Source organism: Carcharhinus amblyrhynchos, chromosome 13 (genome assembly GCF_965287045.1).
Source record: "Carcharhinus amblyrhynchos chromosome 13, sCarAmb.v2.hapA, whole genome shotgun sequence".
In the NCBI taxonomy this organism is placed as follows: Eukaryota; Metazoa; Chordata; class Chondrichthyes; order Carcharhiniformes; family Carcharhinidae; genus Carcharhinus; species Carcharhinus amblyrhynchos.
In genome coordinates, this window is record NC_137336.1 from 12,479,799 (window position 1) to 12,505,374 (window position 25,576).

The following is a 25,576-nucleotide window of genomic DNA, read 5'->3' on the forward strand; positions in this document are numbered from 1 at the left end:
AGTGAGCCTGAATTTACCACTTCATCTGGTAGCTCATTCCACACTCCACCACTCTCTGTGTGAAGAAGCCCCCCCCCTCAATATTCCCTTTAAACTTTTCCCCCTTCAACCTTAACCCATGTCTTCTAGCTTTTTTCTCCCCTAGCCTCAGTAGAAAAAGCCTACTTGCATCCATTCTATCTATACCCATCATAATTTTATACACCTCTATTAAATCTCCCCTCATTCTTCTACATTCCAGTGAATAAAGTCCTAACCTATTCAGCCTTTCTCTGTAACTCAGTTTCTCAAGTCCCGGCAACATCCTTGTAAACCTTCTCTGCATTCTTTCAACGTTATTAATATCCTAATATTAGATGACCAAAACTGCATACAATACTCTAAATCCAGCCTCATCGATGTTTTATATAACCTCACCATGACATTCCAACTCTTATACTCAATACTTTGATCTATAAAGGCCAACGTTCCAAAAGCATTCTTTACGACCCTATCTACCTGCGATGCCATTTTTAGGGAATTATGTATCTGTACTCCCAGATCCCTCTGTTCTACTACACTCTTCAGTGTCCTCCCATATACCTTGTATGTTATACCTTGGTTTGTCCTTCCAAAGTGCAATACCTCACACTCCCCTACCATCTCCCCATTTGTTATACATTTAAAAGGGTTGCAGGCTGCTTTAAGACTATCACATGATTTGATAGTGATGTCATTAGAGTTTTCAGAGGCAGGTGTTTATACTCTGTGCAGAGAACAACTCTTTCAATAAAACCGGTTGTATGTTAATTTGAATCTGTGCGCAAACCATGTGATTTTCTTTCTGTTAAAAGCCACAACCCCTCACATAGTTGGAACACTACACCATAACCCTGAAAGTATTTTCTCTGGACAATTGGATCATTATTGGGATGGCATGATGGCACAGTGGTCAGCACTGCTGCCTCACGCTGCCAGGGAACTGGGCTCGATTCCTGGCTTGGGTCACTGTCTATGTGGAGTTTGCACGTTCTCCCCATGTCTGCATGGGTGTGCTCTGATTTCCTCCCACAGTCTGAAGACACGCTGGTTAGGTGCCATGCTAAATTCTCCCTCAGTGTATCTAAACAGGCGCCCGAGTGGGAGATTTTCAAAGTAATTTCATTGTAGTGTTAGTAAGTCTATTTGTGATGAATAAATTAACTTTAACTTTCAATTATCCAATTCCTTTTGAAAATCACCATGGAATCTGATTCCACCACACTCTCAGGCAGTTTATTCCAAATCCTAACCACTTGCTGCATTAAAGAAACTGCCTCATGTCACTTTTAGTTCCTCTGCCATTTGCCTTAATTTGATGTCCGCTATTTCTTGAAATGTTCACCACTAAGAACGGTTTCTCCCATTTACTCTTGTCTCGAGCCTTTGTGGTTTTGATCACCTCTATCAAATTTCCTCACAACCTCCTCCTCTCTAAATAGTTCATCCCCCAGCATCACCAACCTATACCCGTAACTGAAATCCCTCATGCCTGAAACCACTCTAGTTAATATTTCCTGCACCCTAGGGTGTCGAAATTTGCTGATGACACCAAGATTGGGGGAAGGGCAAATTGTGCGGAGGGTGTGGAGAGTCTGCAGAAGGATCTAGATAGGCTGGGCGAATGGGCCAGGAAATGGCAAATGGAATTTAATGTTGGCAAGTGTGAGGTGGTCCACTTTGGTAGGAAGAATGGTAGGAAGGACTATTACTTACGTGGCGAAAAACTGCAGCAGGCGACGGTGCAGAGGGACCTCGGGGTCCTTGTGCATGAGTCGCAAAAACCCAGCCTGCAGGTGCAGCAGGTGGTCAGGAAGGCGAATGGGATGCTGGCCTTCATAGCGAGGGGGATTGAATATAAAAGTAGGGAGGTCTTGCTGCAGCTGTATAGGGCATTGGTGAGGCCGCAGCTGGAGTACTGTGTGCAGTTTTGGGCGCCGCACCTGCGCAAGGATATTTTGGCCTTGGAGGGAGTGCAGAGGAGGTTTACTAGGCTGATACCGGAGTTGAGGGGGTTGAGCTATGAGGAGAGGCTGAATAAACTAGGCTTGTACTCGTTAGAGTTTAGAAGAATGAGGGGAGATCTCATTGAGACGTATAAGATGATGAATGGGATGGATAGGATAGAGGTGGAAAGACTCTTCCCGCTCAAAAAAGACAGTAGGACTAGGGGGCACAGCCTCAAGATAAAGGGGGGGCAGTTCAGAACGGAGTTGAGGAGGAACTTCTTCACTCAAAGGGTGGTGAATCTCTGGAATTCTCTGCCCGTTGAAGTGGTGGAGGCTGCCTCGCTAAATATTTTTAAGAAGCGGGTTGATGGGTTTTTGATAAGAGAGGGGATTAAGGGTTATGGGGAGAGGGCGGGAAAGTGGAACTGAGCCACGACAGATCAGCCATGATCTTATTGAATGGCGGGGCAGGCTCGAAGGGCCAGATGGCCTACTCCTGCTCCTATTTCTTATGTTCTTATGTTCTTATGTTCTTTGCATCCTTCCCCAAGCAGGGGCCCAGAATTGGACAGCATAATTCAGCTGAGCTGGGATCGGAGTTTTATAAACGTCCATAGTAACGTCCTTACCCTCAGTGGGAGGAAAACAGGAAGTGAGCACAAAAGATTTCTTCTGGGCTGCTCTCACCCACTGACATAACTTGACTATAATGGAATCGCAGAAACGAGTTCTCTGAAGCTACAATAAGGAGCAGGAACGATTCCAAGAAAATTCGATGCCTTTCTCTCAACAGAGACAATCCACAAAATGGAGCATTCAGAGATCTGCAAGGGTGAAGTTAGGCCAACAATGGTGGTGTCAACAAAATAGTTAAAAGAACATTCCAATGAAGGAAGAGAAAAAAAAGACACTCATCTTGTAGTGTGGGAACCATTAAAATATCTTTGTGAAAATTGGAGCAGGTTTGTTCTTGTGTTTTGTGAAGAGCAAGGATTTGTTGTATAAGATGAAAGCATCATATAGATATCAAAATGTGGGATTAACTGCACTCATCCAAGCACACCTTCCTTCTACCTAATGACTTACTGCAAGTGTGTGAAGATGAGTCATTCGTGGGCCTGGATCTCAAAGCCTTGTTGAGGGGCTTCAGAGATAATGGTGCTTCATCAAGACCTGGAAAGGATGATTGGGTTCTCTCTTGCTTCAAATTGCCATTGTCTCACATTTATGGGACATGACTGTTACTTTGGCCAGGGCTTGCTTTTAACAAAGTAATGGTGGAGATTGATTAAAGTTAGGGTTGTTCTCCTTGGAGCGATGGTGATTAAGGTGGAATTTGATGACAAGCGTACCAGATTTGGTACAGGTTTGGATAAGGTGGGCCTGATGAAACACAGTACATCGACTGGAAGATACTTCCAGACTGGATTATTGTCTGGATTATTCCAGACTGGAAGTCTTTTAAGAGACTTCTGGATGAGTACATGGGACTTAATAGGATTGAGGGTTATAGGTAAGCCTAGTAGGTAGAGGTAAGATCAGCGCAACTTGTGGGCCGAAGGGCCTGTTTGTGCTGTAGCCTTTCTATGATTCTATACAGGTTCAAGGCTTTAGGAATGAAATGCAGGGGGGAATGTGAGGGAGATTTTTTTTTACACAGCAATTGGTAATGAGTTGGAATTTGCTGCCCATGACAGTGATGGAACTAGAGATGACTGATGACTTCAATGGGAAATTGGATGGGTATTTGAAGGAAATAAACTTGCAGGGTTACGGGACAGTGCAAGGCTGACTGGAATTCTCCATGGAAAACTGGCATGGGCATACCAGGCTGAATGGTCGTCTCCTGTGCTGTAAGTGTCCCTTTGGGACCACATTCATAGGGCAAAATGGTAGGCAATAACTGGCGGCCTTCTTAGTGACACCTACACAACAGATAATCCATTAAAAATAAACTTCACACGGGCTGAGTTTGACCTTTGGTATGGAAACTGAATTGATGGTTTCGTGTAGGTCCATGTTATGCACTCACCCCAATAATCCAGTGGCACCAGACATAAGGACACAAGGGTCCAAATGGGCTCCTTCTGTGCTGTACTGATTCTCTAACAGCACCAACGTTACAGGGTGACTTCCCTCGGAGGAATCTAATTGTTTGGTAGTTTAGTTATCCAGAGAATCGCTGTCATCGTTGGCAAATAGACGGAAGAGCATTGGTTTCCACGACAACGCTATAAGTAATTTGCATCATGTTTGCTCTGACGACTCTGAATTTTCCCATGTCAGCTCAAAACCATTGTTTTTGCTGAAATGAACAAAGGATGTGATGCCAGTGAAAGGATTTCACCCTGCCATCAACACAACCAACATTTAGAACTCACAAAGGAGATGTGGGATAGAAAACCTTCAATCGGCTTTTCAGTCATCGCAGTCCACTCTTAAATAAAAGCAGAATTTACTCGTTTTCCGTGCAAAAATTCATGTTCAGCTATCAGTAGCAAACCGTATTAATAATAGACAAAAACCTTCAGTTCTGCTATCTATATTCTTTGGGAGATTGAGAATAAATGGAGGGTTTCCAACGATTGTGAGAGGCTGGTTCTGATGTGCATCTCTAGATAATCAGGCAACACTGTCAAAGGATTTAATAGGAATTAAGCAGGAGTCTTGTAGCCTCAGGCAAAGTACAGAGCTGTTTATGTATTTCAGAAAACTCTCAGAATTAAGTCTTTCTATGGAAACAAATAACCGACTTCCCCAAACAAGAAAATTCCCAAAACCACGACTATGCTGCTGTATCATGGAGTTGATTGTGTGTAAATTGGCTGCCATAGTTCCTACATTACGTCCATGTTTAGACTTCAAAACAATACTGGTTGCAAAGAGCTTTAGGATGAGGTATTGGAACAGGCTATAAAAATGTAAGTGCATTTCATGAGAAAAGCTTTATTTTTCTAAAGGACTTCTGGGTGCAGCCCAGAAGTAGCTATGGTCTTGGGTATTGGGCTCATATTTTGTCCTCCACCATTTCAGTAGCGAATCCTTGCTCTCCAGAACCTCTTTTGCATCCCATCTATTGACTCAGTCTACACTTCCCGCTGCCTTGGAAAAGCAGCCAGCATAATCAAGGACCCCACACATCCTCAACGTACTCTCTTCCATCTTATTCTTTCGGGAATAACCCACAAAGTCTGAGGACACATACCAATCAACTCAAGAACAGCTTCTTCTCTGTTGCCAACAGGTTTTTGAAAGGACCCTACCATATATTGAGCTGATCTTTCTCTATGTCCTAGCTATGACAGTAACACTACATTCTGCACACTCCCCTTTCCTACTTTATGTATAGTAAGAAGTCTTAAAACACCAGGGTAAGAGTCCAACAGATTTATTTGGAATCACAATCTTTCTGAGCGCTGCTCCTTCTTCAGGTGAGTGGAGAGTTGGGTTCACAAACACGGCATATATAGACAGAGACACAATTGCAAGATAATGGTTGGATTGTGAGTCTTTACAGGTAGTCAGGCTTTACAGGTACAGACAGTACGAGTGGAGAGAGGAATAATCACAGGTTAAAGAGGTATGAATTGTCTCAAGTCAGGACAGCTAGTAGGATTTTGCAAGCCCAGGCAAAATGGTGGGGATTACACATAGTGTGGCATGAACCCAAGATCCTGGTTGGCTATCAGTTGGCTGCAGAGCAGAAACTGATAGCCAAGTTCCTGATGCATAACGACAGCCTCAACTGGGAAATATCCATACCTTTTATTTGGAGGAAGTGAGGTGAGTTAAAGGAGAAATTGTTGAGTGAGAGAACCAGTTCAGCCAAATGGAGGAGAGTGGTTGTGGATGGGGATCGTTCAAACATCTGCCTTTATTTCACACCTTCAGACATTCCACTGAGAGGAAGACCTTGGTCATGTTGACGGCAGAATTAAATCTTTTCACTGGCATCACATTCCGATGCTCATTTTCACAAAAACCAATGTTTTTGAACTGGCATTGGAATTTTCAGAGTTCTCAGAGCAAACATGATGCAAATTACTTATAGCGTTGTCGTGGAAACCAATGTTCTTCCCGCTATTTGCCAATGGTGATAGTGACTCTCTGTACAACTGAATCAGCACACAGATTCCTCTGGGGGAAGTCACCCCCTCATCTCGGCAATGTTATAGAACCAGTAAAACAGAGGAGGAGGCTGTTGGAGCCATTGTGTGTGTGCCTGGTGTTACTGGATTACTGGGAGTGGGTAGATAATACACGGCTGCACCAAACCATCAATTAAGTTTCTGTACCAGGGATCCAACTCAGCCCGTGTGAAGTTGCTTTTTTAATTTATTCTCAAACATAGAAACATGGAGAATAGGAGTGGGAGGAGGCCATTCAGCCCTTTGAGTCTGCTCCGCCATTCATCACAATCATGGCTGATCATCCAACTCAATAGCTTATTCTTGCTTTCTCCCCATAATCTTTGATCCCATTTGCTCTAAATTCTGTATCTAGCCATCTCTTGAATATATTCAATAAGACGATAAGGCCATAAGATATAGGAGCAGAATTAGGCCACTCGGCCCATCGAGTGTTCCACCATTCAATCATGGCTGATTTTTTTTCTCATCCCCATTCTCCTGCTTTTTCCCCATAACCCCTGATCCCCTGATTAATCAAGACCTATCTATCTCTGTCTTAAAGACATTCAGTGACTTTGTCTCCACAGCCTTCTGCAGCAAAGAGTTCCACAGATTCACCACTCTCTGGCTGAAGAAATTCCTCCTCATCTCTGTCCCCTTAGTCTGAGGTTGTGCCCTCTGGTTCCAGTTTTTCCTACTCGTGGAAACATCTTCTCCACGTCTACTCTATCTAGGCCTTGCCGTGTCCTGTAAGTTTCAATAAGTTTTCACCTCATCCTCCTAAACTCCAACAAGTACAGACCTTGAGTCCTCAACCGTTCCTCATACGACAAGCTCTTCATTCCAGGGATCATTCTTGTGAATCTTCTCTGGACTTTTTCTAACGCCAGCACATCCTTCCTTAGATATGGGGCCCAAAACAGCTCTCAATATTCCAAATGGGGTCTGACCAGAGCCTCAGAAGTACATCCCTGCTCTTGTATTCTGGCCCCCTCGGCATGATTTGGCATCAACTACTTCCTGTGGTAATGAATTCCACAGGCTCAACAATCTTTGGGTGAAGAAATGTCTCCTCATCTCCGTCTAAATGGTCTACCCTGAATCCTCAAACTGTGACCCTCATTATGGACTCTCCCACCATCGGGAATATCCTCCCTGCGTCTACCCTGTCTCGTCCTGTTAGAATTTATAAGTTTCTATAAGATCCCCCCTTATTCGTCTGAACGCCCTAGACCCTAGTCAATCTCTCCTCATACATCAATCCTGCCATCCCTGGAAAGATGAGGATGAAGCTGAGGAGGCACTTACTGCTCATCCTAATTGCCTAAGAATGGGGTCATAGCGTTTGAAAATACTCTCATGTTTACTGATTATTTGAAGATTCACATTAAAACTTAGACGTCTTGAATGGTTTTGAACCCGGATATATCCAATATCACCGAAAAAATATAAGTAGATCCGATGTATAGCATCCAGGGAAGAATACAAACTCTTACTTGTATTTATTCGCTTTGTGTCTCCTTGGTTTTAAAATGCAGTAGTATTGAATCCATTGATCTGTGGCTAGTCCACAGAAAGGGATTGTTACAAGTAGCAAAGTAGAATCACGGTCTGAGGATCCAAGATTGAATCTATAGCATCTCAACAAATTAGAGAGACATTTGGAGAGTATCTCTCCCTCAAATAGGTGAAATAAACACCTGTATTAATCCAGTGCCTTCAGCATTGAAAAACATCCCATTCAGAGGAATGATTATCAGAAAATAATTGACATCAAATGAAACATTAATGCTGGTGACTAAAAGTCAAGAACTTAAGAATCACAAAATGATAGAGTGGAGAAGGAGGCCATTTTGTCCCAAAGTAAATGTGGCAATTTTGAAAGACCTATCTGGTTAGTCCCACTGCCCTGTTCCCTCCCCAAAGCTTCAGTACATTTACAAGTATCTCATGTTGATCCCCTATCCATGGAACTCTTTCCAGGCTGCCTCTGGTCTCACTTTCATTGGTGAATTGTTAGAGCACAGAGATTTTAGTTTAAGTTGTAATTTATTTAAAGCTTTATTTAACTTAAAGCTTTATTTATTTAAATGTGGAGGTAGAAGAGAGCTACTTGGGGAGTGGTGAAATCTTGTAAGAGGCCAATCTTAAGGAACATCTCCCATTAATTCACCCCATGTCTGCAGGTTTTCCTCCAGGTGCTCCGGTTTCTTCCCACACTCCACTTGGTTTGGCCAGGCTAAATTGTAAAGTAAAGTTTATCTATTAGTTACAAGTAGGCTTATGTTAACACGGCAATGAAGTTACTGTGAAAATCCCCTAGTCGCCACACTCTGGCACCTGTTCGGGTCCACTGAGGGAGGATTTAGCATGGCCAATGCACCTAGCCAGCACGTCTCCTGACTGTGGGAGTAAACCAGAGCACCCTGAGGAAACCCACGCAGACACGTGGAGAAGGTGCAGACTCCACACAGACAATGAACCCAAGCCAGGAATCAAATGTGGGTCACTGGCCCTCTGAGGCAGCAGTGCTAACACTGTGCCATTGTGCACCAGGTAGTTATCACTTTCCTTAACCGAAGAAGGAATAAGATTAAGCGTAGTCCTCCCCTTTCCTTTGTGGATGTTTCTTCCTTAACCTATTACTTAATAAATCATGGCTGTAATTCAGATGGATGATCCCACAGTAGAGACTTGCCAAATTGGATCCAAGCAGGATACAGGACTGAGGGCATCATCCAGGGGACTTTGTGTTTGTATCTATCATTAATGTGGGATAATAATTACACTTTGCAAATTCTTGTTATAAAATATTTAAAAACAAATGTTTGCTTATTTGCTGCTAATGAGTAAATTATGGTGACTACAGTTTAATGGATCTCAGCACTGTTCCTTGTAACTGTTCCTTGCCAGCACATTCCTCTAAAAGAGTATTTATTTTCTCTCCAAGGACTGGGAGAACTCGTGACTGCAGACAGTAATCACCATCTGTACCAACATACCCAGGTTAGAGCCAAGTCTGTAGAGGTGGTGAACTCCTCCACTGTGCCAGTCGCTTGAGCATCTTTCGCCATGGCAGTGAACTAGTTGTCTGGATAATTTCTAAGATGGTGCAATTCCACCCAGTTCACCATCTCAGTGCCTGACAAGCATTTCAATGTTCCCTGAATTTCATATCTTTCACCATAATCAAGAACATGGGAATATAACCCTTCTGTAAATTGAAATAAAAATGGAAAATGCTGGATAAACTCAGCAGATCTGGCAGCATCGGTGAAGAAAGAAAATAGAGTTACCGTTTCAAGACGATATGAACTTTCACAGAATTTTGAACGCATTTTATTGTATGAGTGGATTTTCTTTTCTTTATTCATTCTTGGGATGTGGGCATGTGTCGTTAGTGTGTGCTTAAACTGGACCAGATGCTGGGCAACACGACAGCTCAGTGACTATCACTGATTGCTGTGCAGACACATGGATTTGGGCCGGTGTCTGTGGGAGTTTGCGCATTCTCCCCGTGCTTGCATGGGTTTTCTCCGGGTGCTCCGGTTTCCTCCCACACCCCAAAGATGTGCTATTAGGCTGATTGGAGGTAATAAATTGTCCCTAAATTAGTTTTCCCTCAATGTGGATGGCCATAAGCATAGATAAGGGTCATGGGTGGAGGGGGGACTGGTAATGTTAAAATGGTGGCGAGGGCTCGTTGGGCCGAAGGGCCTGTTTCCCGGGTTGTTTTTGTTCTTTGTTCATCACTGACTGGGTCAGCATAAGTTCATAAGATATAGGAGCAGAATTAGGCCATTCTGCCCATCAAGTCCACTCCGCCATGTTCTTCACCCCCATTTTCCTGCCTTCTCTCCATAACCCTTCAACCCATTACCAATCAAAAATCTGTCTAACTCCTCCTTAAATTTACTCACTGTCCCAACATCCACCGCACTTTGGGGGCGCAAATTCCACAGATTCAGAACGCTTTGGGAGAAATAGTTTCTCCTCAACTCTGTTTTAAATTTGCCACCCATTACCCTAAGGCTATGATCTCTCGTCCTAGAATGCCACAAGAGGAAGCATCCGCTCCATGTCTACTTTACCCAGACCTTTTATCATCTTGTATACCTCAATTTGATCTCCCCTCATTCTTCTAAATTCCAGAGAGTATCGGCCTAAACTGTTCAATCTCTCTTCATATGACAAACCCCTCATCTCTGGAATCAATCTAATTATTTTGCTTTTTACTCAGTCCTTGAAGTTACAACGCCAGTGCTCAGAGTGGACCAGGCAAACCCGAATCTGTTCCTTGCTTGCTCCAAAAACCAAATTCAAAATCCAACTGAATCACTAGCGAACAACTGATGTCTTTTTAATGGCGCCCATTTTTCAGACAGGCTTGCAGTTCCACATTATTTTTTCAGTTCACTGAATTTAAATCGTACCAGCTGCCGCAGTGGGATTTGAGCCAGATTTAGACCATTAGCCTGGGCTCTCTGTGACATGACCGTTACGCCACACCACATGTATCACTGCATTGTTACATTGTGAGTACATCACCGCATCAGTCACATGTACATCTTTCTCTACATGAGTTAATTGCGTGTGTTTTATCATGTCAGTACTCACTCACACATATGCCAATGCCAACACGTCTGCTTCACCATGGCAGTGGGGGGGTCAATGTTTCATTATTAATTGCCCATATTGCACCATGTCACTTGCACATGCTCAGGGGTATTATACAATTCTGCAGCAGCCCCTCGCCTTCTGCTGCCCCCCCACCACCCAGCCCCCATCAATGCATTTAAAGGCAGGGAGAGCTTTATTAATAGGGGCATCAAGTATATGATCATGAAACTATGCTGAACTTATACAAGACACTATTTAGACCTTAGCTGAAATATTGTGGACAGTTCTTGGCACCACACCATAGGAAAGTTGTGAACAGATTGGAGAGAGAGAGAGAGCAGAAGAAAAAATATAGTTCCAGGGATGAGAAACTTCAGTTATGAGGATAAATTGGAGAAGTTGGGACTGTTCTTCTTGGAGAGAAGAAGGCTAAGAGGAGATTTGATAGAAATGTTCACAATTATGAGGGGTTTGGACAGAGTAGATAGGGTTAAACTGTTCCCCCTCATAAAAGGATTACAAACAAGAGGCACAGATTTGAAGCGATTTGCAAAAGAAGCAAGCACGATGTGAGAAAAACTTTATCACACAGCGAGTGGTTGGGGTCTGGAATGCACTGCATGAAAGTGAGGTGGAGGCAGATTCAATCGAGGCATTCAATGGGGCATTGGGTGGCTATTTGAACAGAAACAATGTGTAAAGGTACGGGGAAAAGGCAGAGGAATGGCACTAAGTCATAATGCTCGTCGGAGAACTGGTGCAGACACAATGTGTCAAATGGCCTCTTTCTGCATCATTACAATTGTGTGATTCTTGTGAGAGTAGGTGACTAGCCTAACACCTTCCTACTCAACCCAGTTTCAAGAGAACGGTTTCTGGTAACTTCACCATTAATCTCCACGAGAGTAAGTATTGAATCCACGGAGAAACACCAACAGCAACAAGAGATCATAGAATCATTGAATCCTACAGTGGAGAAGGAGGCCATTCGACCCATTGAGTCTGCATTGAAAAAAAATCCCACCTAGGCCTTATCTCCACAACCCCACTTATTTAACCTGCTAACCCCTCTAACCGCTGCATCCCGGGACACTAAAGGGCAACTGAGCATGGCCAATGCATCTAACCCACACATCTTTGGAATGTGAGAGAAAACTGGAGCATCCTGGGAAAACCCACGCAGACACGGGGAGAAAGTGCAAACTCCACACAGACAGTGCCCCAAGCTGGGAATCGAACCCTTGTCCCTGGTGCTGGGAGGCAGCAGTGCTAATCACTTTACCACCGTGCCACCCAGGTAAACTCAGCATGATGCAATTCCATGTGTCCGTTTGAATTTTTAACGTGTATTTTTTATTACTGGAAACAGCAGCGTGGAGGATTTAAAAAAGTGGTTTGCAAGGGTAAGATTTGTGGAGAAATGATTGAATTAATCTATATCGAGTCAAGCATGCAAAAGGATGCCTATTAATAGACTGATCCACAGAAGCCTTGCTGCTCATGTCCTGTTCCAGTTGATTTATTTGGATTGATAATTGGGTCACAAGCATTTAGACTATGAGGTGCCTCCGCAGCTTACGGAGAATGGTAATCGGATTTGGATGCACAAACATTCCAGGTAATAGATAGCCTATTGATCCTGAGAGTTGCAGTTTGCAGCCACCTGTTTGCCTGACTGTAACTTCAAAAGGGAACACTAGTTCACAAGTTTCAGGGTAATAGCATTCTTGCGCTGATTTGGTTAAAAAGAATATTTGAAAGAACAAAAAGAACAGAGAAAAGTACCGTAGAATCGTAGAATCCCTACAGTACAGAAGGAGGCCATTTGGCCCATCAAGTCTGTACAGACAATCACACCCAGTTACAGCCGCTTAAATGTTGCTAATGTGCCCACTTCCTTAAGCAGCGCGTTCAAGGCACCCACCACCACCTTCTGTGTAAAAAAGTTTCCCCTCCTGCACATGTCCCTTAAACTTTCCCCCTCTCACCTTGAATCTGTGCCCCCTTGTAATTAACACTTCCATCCTTGGAAAAAGCACCCAATTATCCACCCTCTCTATGCATCTCAGAATTTTGTAGACTTTTATCAGGTCTCCCCTCAGTCTCTGTCTTTCCAGTGAAAACAATCCTAGTTTATTCAACTTCTCCTCCTACCCAACACCCTCGAGACCAGGCAACCAAATTGGGGAGGATAGTGAAGTGCCTTACTCACCATTTTAATGGTACTATTCAATTATCAACTTCTTATTTCTTTTAACATAAATTTCACCAATAAATCTACGGGTTTACAGCCTGAGAATTGATAGAATATGTGCTCAGTCCACATTTCACAGAGGAGGATTACTTGCCAGCACATTATAATCCAATAGGGATATAGGATAAGAAATGTTTCTCCAATCTCTCACTGCGACATTGGCCCGGAAATGGCCGACTCCAGATCATAAAGGACACAAGGAATGCTTACAAAGGTGGGGAGAAGCCCAGAAAGCAGGAAAATATCGCATACAAAAGTCCCAAAACACAGTAAAAATAATTAGAAACATTCCTGCCACAAAGAGGAAAACACGAAATGTGGGAATGCAGAGCAGATCAGTGAAGTTTGAAATTTCCAATGGGAGTCTCCATCAGAATAGTTGTTAAGTTAATTAATTAGTGTCACAAGTAGCCTTACATGAACACTTCAATGAAGTAACTATGAAAATCCCCTAGTCGCCACACTCTGGCGCCTGTTCAGGAAACTAAGGGGGAATTTAGCATGGCCAATGCACCTAACCAGCATGTCTTTTGGACTGTGGGAGGAAACCAGAGCACCTGGAGGAAACCCACGCAGACATGGGGAGAACGTGCAAACTCCACACAGTAAGCCAAGTTTGGAATCGAACCCAGGTTGCTGGCACTATGAGGCAGCAGTGCTAACCACTGTACAACTGTGTTTTCCTAATATGTGGGTCACAGCACAGAAAGTGATAGAGCAAGGCATGAGGTATTATCGCTCTCTCTCCCTGGTTCAGCCCGACTTCAGAGCTGCTCCTTAACCATCGATTTTTATAGCACAGAAAGAGGCAATTTGGTTCATCAGTATATGGTAGCTGGTAGAGTTATCCAAACCACCCTTACTTCTACCTTCTTTTCCAATAATCCTTCAGACTGTTCCCTTCAGGTATTTACTCATTCCCTTTTGAGTGTTAGTTTTGAACCTGCTTCCCACACCCTTTCAGGAAGTGAATTGCAGATTGTGACAGCCTGCTGTGTGAAAAAAAAGATTCTCGTGTTACCTCCGCTTTTTCTGTCCAGTAAACTTCCCTTATTACTCACTAACCTTCTGGTGGAAGCAACTTCTCCCTACTTACTCGACACTATCAACATCCTGGGGGTTACCATTGATCAGAAACTGAACTGGATGGGCCATATAAATGCTGTGGATACAAGAGCAGGTCAAAGGCTAGGGATCCTGCAGTGAGTAACTCACCTCCTGACTGCCCAAAGCCTGTCCATCACCTACAAGGTACAAGTCAGCAGTGTGATGGAATACTCTCCCCACTTGTTTGGGTGAGTGCAGCTCCAACAATATGCAAGAAGCTCGACACCATTCAGGACAAAGCAGCCCATTTGATAGGCACCCCTTCCACAAACATTGACTCCCTCCACCACAGATGCCCAGTGGCAGCAGCATGTACCATCTATACGATAGGAACTCACTAAGGCTCCTTAAACAGCACCTTTAAAACCCGCAACCTTGACTTGTCTACAAGAACAAGGGCAGTAGAAACACCACCATCTAGAGGTTCCCTTCCAAGTCACACACCATCCTGACTTGAAATATGCCATTATCCCTTCACTGGGGGAGCATGGTGGCACAATGATTATCACTGCTGCCTCAGAGCACCAGGGGCACGGGTTCAATTCCTGGTTTGGGTCACTGCCTGTGCGGAGTCTGCACGTTGTCCCCCATATCTGCATGGGTTTTCTCTGGGTACTCTCGTTTCCTCCCACAGTCCGAAAGATGCAAAGGTTCGGTACATAGACCAAGCTAAATTCTCCCTCAGTGTACCCAAACAGACGGGGGAGTGTGGCAACTCAGGGAATTTCCCAGTAACTTCATTGCAGTATTAATGTAAGCGACACTAATAAACTTTAAACTGTCACTGAGGCAAAATCTTGGAACTCCCTCCCTAACAGCACTGTGGGTGTGCCTACTCCTTATGGACTGCAGCAGCTCAAGAAGGCAGCTCACCACCTCCTTGTCAAGGGCAATTAGGGATGGGCAATAAATGCTGTCCTAATCCATATCCCTTGAATGAATAGTGAATTAAAGAAAGAATGGATGTCCTCCTACAGAGAACGTGCCGAATTCTATAAGGATGTTGCCAAAAAGGAAAAATTTAAGCCATGAAGAGAGTATGGATTGACTGGGGTGGTTTTGTTTGGAACAGAGGAGGCTGAAGGGAGAGTTTTTTGAACTATATAAAATTACAAAGGGCTAAACAGAGTGAGTAGGAAGGACAGATTTTCCCTTAGCAGAGAATTCAATAACCAAGGAGTTTAGATTTGAAGTGATTGGCTGTAAGAATAAAGAGGACTTGAGGAGAAATATTTTCACCCAGAGGGTGGTGAGATCTGGAATTCACTGAAAGGATGGCAAAAGCAGAAATTCTCATCGCATTTAAAAGCTTTAAGTTTATTCATTAGTGTGACAAGTAGGCATACATTAACACTGCAATGAAGTTACTGTGAAAACTCTTCCGTCGCCACCTGTTTGAGTACATTAAGGGAGAGTTTAGCACAGCCAATGCACCTAACCAGCGTGTCTTTCAGACTGTGGGAGGAAACCGGAGTACCCAGAGGAAACCCATGCAGACACAGGGAGAACTTGCAGACTCCGCACAGACAGTGACCCAAGCTGGGAATCAAACCCAGGTCCATGGCGCTGTGAGGCAGCAGTGCTAACCCACTGTGTCACCATGGGATACACATACAAAATGTTGTAAACTACACACCAAGAAATGTAAAGTGAGGCTAGGCTGGATGCCAGTTTATTTATCTGCACAGATGTTACGGATGGAATGGCTGTGGTTCTAACCCAGGTTCAAGTTTGACTTCTCTACTTTTTAATTCTACCCCTCGAGAATTGAACCCCAGTGTCCGGTTTATCTTTTTATGAGCTTATTGTCAGTGTTGCTGCTTTCTGTAACCTGTGTCTCAGTGCTGACAGATCCTTTTGTTCCTCTGTCCCACTTCGATTCTTAACTTTCATATCATTCATACTTTTCTTTCCAAAATGGAATGCCCCACACTTATCTCCGCAGAAATTCATTTGCCAATTTGCCCTTTCTACAAGTTTATTAACATGTTCCTGTAATGCATTGCAGCCTTCTTGCGTCAACGGTACCCCACCACCCCACGCATCCCACCCACACTACCACCGTACCCACCCCACCTACCCCATCCACCCCACCACCCCACCTATCCCACCAACCCCACCCACCCCAAACAACCCACCCACCCCCATCCCAATCATCTCACCCACCCCCCAGCCCAACCATCCCACCACCCCACCACTCCCCTATCTCCATCTCAACCACCCCATTCCACCTCCCCACCCACTGTCCCAGCTCACCCAGCCCACCCAGCCCACCCATCTTCCCACCTCCCCATCCCAATCACTCCACCCACCCCAACCATCCCACCCACCACACCCACCCCCATACCACCCAGCCCACCCAGTTCACCCACCCCCTACCTCTCCACCCTAACCATCACACCCACCCCACCCACACCAACCACCCCACTCACCCCACCCACCCCCCCATTCCAACCATCCTACCCACACCCCCACCCTCATGTCACCCACCCCCCCCACTGCCCCATTCCACCCACCCCACCCAGTTCACCCTCCCCCACCTCCCCACCCTACCTACTCCACCACCTCACGACCACCTTCCCATAATCCGCTAGCGCAAACAGAAATTGTGTTTCTGATTCCAGTGTCCATATCATTGAATTAAAGGAAAAGAGTGGTCCCAGTACTGTTACTGACTCCCTCTGCACCCCCCCCCAACCCCCACATGCCCCCTCTTCCTCCCTGCACCTTCTAACTTGCCCCAACAACAGTTAGCGCTGCTGCCTCACAGCACCAGGGGCCCGGGTTCAAGTCCAGCCTCAGGTCACTGGCTGAGTGGAGGTTGCAAGTTTTCCCCGTGTCTGCGTGGGTTTCCTCCAGGTGCTCCAGTTTCCTCCCACAGTCCAAAGAGGTGCGGGTTAGGTTGATTGGCCATGCTAAATTGTCACTCAGTGTTATAGGATTAGCAGGGTAAATGTGTGGGGTTACGGGAAAATGACCTGGCTGGGATTGTGGTCAGTGCAGACTTGATAAGCCTAATGACCTTCTTCTGCTCTGTAGCGGTTCTCTGATTCTGAATAGTTATCCTTTACCCTCGCTCTCTGCTTTCTGCCTTGCTGCCAGCTCGGTGCCAATGCTGTTTATTCGCTTTGGCAGAGATCAGGATTGCCTACCAATGCATCTATGATCTGAACCAGAGGAAAGATCAGGAGACTGCATCAGAGTGACTGCCCTCACAATCATAACTCTCCTTACAATTAAAAGATTGGAGAGTTCTTTAATGTTAACTGACAAACCCAGAGTTATCAAGAAAAAAACAAGCTGTCCTTTCCTATGAGTGCAGTTTTCTCTTTCCTGTAAGTGCAGTTCGTAGAAAGACTGACAAATTATTGGGACTTTGCTGGTTCTGCTTTGCCTGAGCTTTACTCAATATTGACCCATTACCAGCTTCCAGCATCTCTCGGGAGAAGCTAACCTCCACCCCCACACCAGTTAATTAAATTTCAGCTGAGCCTCTGAGCTTCTATAATTCAACATTGAAAATAATTTGCAATGAGATCTGAGGTGGCCTAGAATGAGGTCCATGGATAGCTGGGCAAGAACGCAAACATGCGAATTAGGAGCTGTTGTAGACTGGGATAATTGGAACTGTCAGAAACATGCAAATGCAGTGAGGCTATGGAGAAGGAGCAGCTAACTAAATAAATAGATGGCTCTTTCAAAGAGTCAGTACAATCACAATAGGCCAAATGGCCTCCCGCCATGTTGTAAGATTCTATGGCTAATAATTCAACAAAGCCCATTAACAGACACAGGGATCTCAATCTGTGATTAGCCCAGTGGAAGCAATACAGGCAGCGCTCAAACTGCTTATGTCCATGTTAGCCATGTGTAGCCAAGCTCAGAAGAGGGCCTAGGTTCATGTGAGGCTGGCACCACATAAATCAAGCCTGCAATTCTTACAGTCAGCATGTACCTATTAGAAGTGAGGTGCACTCTAGCAGTTGTAGCTCTGTGAACTGCCTGGAACAATCTCGAGGAACAGGGCAGAGAGAGATGTGGTCTTCTCCAATATTGAAGGCCTTGGTGTGGGAGAGTCAAAGGACAAGAGAAGGGGGCGGCATAGTGGCAGAGTGGTTAGCACTGCTGCCTCACAGTGCCAGGGACCCGGGTTCAATTCCCGGCTTGGGTCCATGTCTGTGCAGAGTCTGTGTGTTCTCCCTGTGTCTGTGTGCGCTTCCTCTGGGTGCTCTGGTTTCCTCCCACAGTCCAAAAGCTGGTTAGGTGCATTGGCCATGCTAAATTCTCCCTCAGTGTACCCGAACAATAAAGAAAGTGTTCTATCAGCAGGGGCTAGAAGGACCTCTGGAAAAAACACTTTACTGGCAGCAGAATCAGATATCTGTGGAGGTTGGCAGAGAGGACATGGATGGAGACGCTGTAAAAAATTAATTGGCAAGTGGTCAGGGTCAGTGAATGCGCCATTAAATTTCAGATCCCAGTGATATATAAACACCTCACTGCACTGTAGGCCCATCACTCACCCACCAGCATCCTCCAGCACTCAGCACTCAATCTAACATTCACGGGCTCCCCGCTCACTCCCACACACTTAACACTGCTGCACAAATCACACCCAAACCCTGCAGCTTTACACATGATTCTTAGCAATGGCAGACAAATCATCTCAATACACTGGGACACACTCAGTGACACTCTGAGACTAACACTCTTACTCTCTTTGCAGGACAAGTTAACAGCCAGGGAGAGAGGGACAGGGAAGGCTGCATCTCCTCACTTCCTTGGACGGGATGTTGCTCAGTATTACTGGAGTTGCCGTTACCGAGATGTGGCGAATGGCACTGCTGAAGCTATTTAGGTCGGTGGTGTGTTCATTGCACCTTCTACCTCACACCCACCCCCCACTATCCCACTATCTGGTATGATATACCAGCTGCAGGTGGTCTGCCTGTAGTTTTCGTGCTTTGAATCATAGAATCCCTACAGTGCAGAAGGTGACCATTTGGCCCATCAAGTCTGCAGCGACCAAAATCCCACAAAGGCCCTATCTCCATAACCTAATTTATTTATCCTGTTAATCCCACTAACACTAAGGGGCAATTTAGCATGGCCAATCAACCAAATCTGCACATCTTTGGACTGTGTGAGAAAACTAGAAGACCTGGAGGGAACCCACGCAGACACAGGGAGAAGGTGCGGATTCCACACCGATAGGGACCCAAGGCAGGAATCGAATCCGGATCCCTGGCGCTGTGAGGCAGCAATGCTAACCACTGTGCTGCTATGCTGCCTCCATTGCCCTTTCCTCCTGCCTTCCCTTTGCACTGTTTTGCATTCAGATCCACAAGAACTTTATTCAGGCCAGCCAGTGGTGACTGAGGATGAAGGACACAAACAGGAGCAGATCTCTGAAGAAGAAGCTGTCACTTGATCTGACCCCCAGCAGCCACCAGTTCAGACATTGGCTTTGTGGGCACTTTGGAGGCTTGTATTGAAGCAGGAACAGCAGTTGGTCAGACAGCGGGCACGAGCGGCCTGCAGGAAGGAAAGGTCACGCACGTGGCAAATCACCTGCTGGAGAGGAATCAGGGGAAGGTGCTGATGAGATGGTGCCCGGGAAAAGACTGATGAGAATGTACGCCAAAACGCTAGGTGCATTGACAGGACTGTCACAGAGCCCATAATCAGGCGCATGGAAGGGTTTGCCTCCAGCTTGACACAGAGCTGGAGCTCATCCATTGCAACATGGCCAACTCCATGGGGTCACTTGCAGACCCAGCCCTAAAGGCGATATCTCAGCTCCCACTGCAGCAGCAGCAGAAGCCACCCACCATCTCACACTGAGGTCAAGCAAGCCTAACCTGGTGCCAGGCAGGCTCAGACTGCTGTCACCATGACTGTGTGTGCCAGAGTTCAAAGGGCAAACGGGTTTGCAGGCTCTTATGACAGTCCAGCAATCTGACAGCCCTGCATGGCTGCAATTAAAGACAAGGCAATGAATTCCTGTCACTTTATACCCATGGCCTTGGTAATGTTTTGCTGCAGCAATGGACCTCAAACTGTGATATGTTGGCAATGTCACTGGATCTGCTGGTGTAGAAACCATGAGCCACAGTGTTAGGAAATAGAGGTAGCTGGAGTAATTTGTATTTGTATTGTGCATGTTAGGAATAAGGTATAAGTTTAAAGCTGTATTCCTGTGTTTGTGTGCAAAGAGAGGGTTAAAACTTCAGTTTAGTTTGATGTTAAAATAAAACATGCCTGCAAGTCTGTCAGCATAGCTTAATTTTAAGCTTTGCCTGTCAAAAGCAGGTGATCCTGTTGGTCTTAACCAACCCTTGAAAGCTACTGAGGTCAGAAATTAGACACTTATCACAGATAACAAGCAATCGAAGGAAAACTTGATTAATGTAGAAAAGCAACTTTCACTTATGAAAGCAGAGAATTAGTGCAAACAATTGAGAATCAATTGAGGAAAGTGGAGGACCTGAATTGTCGAAATCATAAAATTGTAAAAACAAACTTAAAGAAAGGTTGAACTTCAGTTAACACTTCATAAATTTCAAGCATCAGACGTCTCCATGAAGTATCGGGGAAAATGATTTGAACAGGGAAAGGATTTGTTGGTAACTCAAAATAATTGGTTGACTGAAGAATTAAAGAACAAAACTAACGAAATGTTAGAACCTTGTTAGCACAAGAGCAATGCGACTCCTGAATTACAATGCAGACTGCGGAAATATGATGTGGTATGGAGTACCACAATTATAAGTTGTTCCTGTAAATAAAAATACATTGCCAAATTGTGATCCAGTTGAGTAGATAACTGTGACTAGTGGAGTGCCCCAGGGGTCGGTGCTGGGGCCTCAGCTATTTACCATTTATATAGATGATCTGGAGGAGGGAACCGAGTGTATGGTGTTGAAATTTGCTGATGACACCAAGGTTGGTGGAACGGCAAATTGCGCGGAGGGTGTGGAGAGTCTACAGAAGGATCTAGATAGGCTGGGCGAATGGGCCAGGAACTGGCAAATGGAATTTAATGTTGGCAAGTGCGAGGTGGTCCACTTTGGTAGGAATAATGGCAGGAAGGATTATTACTTACGTGGAGAAAAACTGCAGCAGGCGACGGTGCAGAGGGACCTCAGGGTCCTTGTGCATGAGTCGCAAAAACCCAGCTTGCAGGTGCAGCAGGTGGTCAGGAGGGCGAATGGGATGCTGGCCTTCATAGCGAGGGGGATTGAATATAAAAGTAGGGAGGTCTTGCTGCAGCTATATAGGGCATTGGTGAGGCCGCAGCTGGAGTACTGTGTGCAGTTTTGGGCGCCGTACTTACGCAAGGATATTTTGGCCTGGAGGGAGTGCAGAGGAGGTTTACTAGGCTGATGCCGGAGTTGAGGGGGTTGAGCTATGAGGAGAGGCTGAATAAACTAGGCTTGTACTCGTTAGAGTTTAGAAGAATGAGGGGAGATCTCATTGAGACGTATAAGATGATGAATGGGATGGATAGCATAGAGGTGGAGAGACTCTTCCCGCTCAGAAAGGACAGTAGGACTGGGGGGCACAGCCTCAAGATAAAGGGGGATCGGTTTAGAACGGAGTTGAGGAAGAATTTCTTCACTCAAAGGGTGGTGAATCTCTGGAATTCTCTGCCCGTTGAAGTGGTGGAGGCTGTCTTGCTAAATATTTTTAAGACGCGGGTTGATGGGTTTTTGATAAGAGAGGGGATTAAGGGTTATGGGGAGAGGACGGGAATGTGGAACTGAGCCAGGACAGATCAGCCATGATCTTATTGAATGGCGGGGCAGGCTCGAAGGGCCAGATGGCCTACTCCTGCTCTTATTTCTTATGTTCTTATGTTCTTATGATCCAAGTAACATTTCTATTGTATCAACCTCAGTAATGACAATAAGAAAATAAATGAAGTGCCTGCAAAATTGGAAATTAAGCATTGTGAATGCTGTGGGCTTTGATGTTTGGCCTTTTAATTCATTACAACTTTGTTCCCTTCAAGTAGCCAGACCAAGTCGCAAAGTTCTCTCAGCTGTTTTAATACAAGCTGTAGCAATGATCCTGGAAAGTTACAGGTCACTCTCTGTAATTAGCCAGAGTACAGAATTTAGGATTACACAGCAGATATAGTTTCAAATTCGATTACAAGTAATTAACATTCACCAATTAAGGTATAGGAGTTATCTCTATTCATTCTTCATTACAAGTATTGATGAAGGTTACATCATGCATAAGATACAAAGAACAACACAGCATGGGAAACAGGCCCTTCGGCCCAATGAGCCCGTGCCGTTGAACACCAATCTACAACTTGCCTTTGCTTCTTTTGCCAGTTCTGTGCCCTCTCGCTCTCCATCTTTTCATGGATGGGAACAGCTTCTCCCCATTTACTTCGTCCAAACTTCTCAAGATTTTGAACATCTCTATCAAATCTCCTCTTGGTCTTCTTCTCTCCAAGGGGAACAGTCCCAAACTCTCCAATTTAACCTCATAAGTGAAGCTCTCATCCTTGGAACCATTCTCATTAATCTTTTCTGTTCTCTCTCCAATGTCTTCACATTCTTCCTAAAGTGCAGCTCCCAGAATTACACTCAATGTTCCAGCTAAAGCCAAACTATTATCTTACACATATTCACTAAAACCTTCTAACTTGTATATTCTATGCCCCAATGAATAAAACCCAGGATGCTTTATTAACCAATCTCTCCACCTGTTTTTCCACATTCAATAATCTATATACATATGCATCCAGACACTGCTGCTCCTGCAACCCTTTTAGAATTGTGGCCCTTTATTTTATATTGTCTCCATATTATTCCTACAAAAATGAATCAGTTCACATTTCTCTGCAATGAATTTCATCTGCCACCTCTCCACTCATTCTACCAACTTATCTACGTCTTTTTGAAGTTCTGCACTGTCCTCCTTATAGTTCATAATGCTTCCAAGTTTTGTATCATTGACAAATTTTGAAATTGTGCCCTGAACACCAAGGTCGAAGGTCATTAACACATATCAGAATATGTGTGAACAAAGAACAATGAACAAAGAACAACACAGCACAGAAAACAGGCCCTTCGGCCCAACGAGCCCGCGCCGCCATTTTAACATTATGAGTGCCCTCCGCACTCATGTGTGTGTGCGGAGTCTGCATGTTCTCCCCGTGTCTGTGTGGGTTTGCTCCAGATGCCCCGGTTCAGATATTGGCACTATGCCTGAAAGACATGCTGGTTGGGTGCATTGGCCGTGCTAAATTCTCCCTTGGTGTACCCAAAGAGGCGCCGGAGTGTGGCAACTAGGGGATTTTCACAGTAACTTCATTGCAGTGTTAAGGTAGGCCTACCGTTGACACAAATAAATAAACTTAAACTTTAAACAACACTTTCTGTCCTCTGTTACTCAGCCAATTTTGCATCTGCATTGCTACTGCCCCTTTTATTTCATGAGCTGTAAATTTGCTGTTGTCCAACACAGTATCAAGTGTGTTTTGGATACTGTGGAACTTGTATTTGCAATTAGTGTCAACCTCTCCCATAATGTAGAGCGCAGTGCTTCCAATACCAGTGGCAGCAAATGTCAAAGCACCTCACCCCGATATTGGGTCATAGCAAAATCCTCGGGCTGTCCCTTGGCAGTTGGGCCTGTATCTGACAGGTTAACAGGAGCAGTGGAAGCTGAAAATGAAAACTTGTGTCAAATCAGCGTTAGAACTGATATCACAATCTGCCGGCTCTTCATACTCTGATGCATGCACAGGAAGATCCCACTATTGCCCTTCGAAACAAACTGATTGTGCAGGGCCTGACGGATGTCATTGCACAGTAACTATTGGTGCTGGGGAGCCCAATGCTGCAGCTTCTGAAACTGCATGAAAGCAGAGATATCAATAACATTAAAACCCCAACTGGAAATGTCATTCAACCAAAGCTTTTCTTGCTTTTGCTGCTTTTAACAAGAGCCTCCTGAAATCCTCTCTATTGAAAAAAGAAAGACTTCAACCTGCTGATCTCAAAGCACTTTGCAGCCAGTCAGGTCCTTTAGAATTGGAATATGAGATATGACGGCCAATTTGTACATTACAGACTGCAGTGCAATGATGCTCAGATAATCTGTTTTTTGCAATGTTAATTGCAGGATAAATATTGGCCAGGACATTTTAGATAACTCACTTGCTCTCCTTTGAAATATTGGGTATCAGACTTTTTGCATCCATGTGTGTGAGCAAAGGAGGGCTTGACTTAAAGACTTATCCAAAAGATACAGTGCAGCACTCCCTCAGTACTGACCCTCTGACAGTGCAGCACTCCCTCAGTACTGACCCTCTGATAGTGCATCACTCCCTCAGTACTGTCCCTCTGATAGTGCATCACTCCCTCAGTACTGGCCCTCTGATAGTGCAGCGCTCCCTCAGTACTGTTCCTCTGATACAGCAGCACTCCTTTAATATTCCCCTCGGGCAGAGTAGCACTCTCTCAATACTGTCCTTCTGATAGTGCAGCGCTCCCTCAGTACTGCCCCTCAGACAGCGCAGCACTCGCTCAGTACTGACCCCCTGACAGTGCAGCACTCCCTCAGCACTGACCCTCTGACAGTGGGGCACTCCCTCAGTACTGCCCCTCTGACAGTGCAGTACTTCCTCAGTACTGCCCCTCTGACAGTGCAGCACTCCCTCAGTACTGCCCTTCTGACAGTGCAGCACTCCCTCAGTACTGCCTCTCTAACAGTGCAGCACTCCCTCAGTACTGCCTCTCTGACAGTGCAGCACTCCCTCAGTACTGACCCTCTGAAAGTGTGGCATTCCCTCAGTACTGACCCTCTGACAGTGCAGCACTCCTTCAGTACTGACCCTCTGACAGTGCAGCACTCCTTCAGTACTGACCCTCTGACAGTGCAGCACTCCCTCAGTACTGCCTCTCTGACAGTGCAGCACTCCCTCAGTACTGCCTCTCTGACAGTGCAGCAGTCCCTCAGTACTGACTCTGACAGTGCAGCACTCCCTCAGTACTGACCCTCTGGCAGTGCAGCACTCCCTCAGTACTGCCTCTCTGACAGTGCAGCAGTCCCTCAGTACTGAATCTGACAGTGCAGCACTCCCACAGTGCTGCCCATTTGACAGTACAGCATTCCCTTGGTACTGTCCCTCTGACAGTGTGGCACTCCCAATCATATTTTTGTGCTCAATTTGTAGATATTGTAGGAGGAATGCCTGAATCCCTTGTCATTGAGACAAACTATGACTGAATCGTGCTTGTTCCAGTCAGAAGCCTTTCCCCATTTTGTTCCTGAACTGGTTAACCAGTACGAAACTCTGGATAGAGATTTCGCAAGCGCAGCAGGAGCCTCTGTCTCCAGTCTTTGTCAGGGAGTTCCAAAACCATCCGTGCCAGCAACAAATGAACACCGATTAAAATAAATGTCATGGCAACACAGTGCAGCTTTAGAAATGCCATGGCAACCCACAGTCTCAAAAAAAGAGGAAACATATA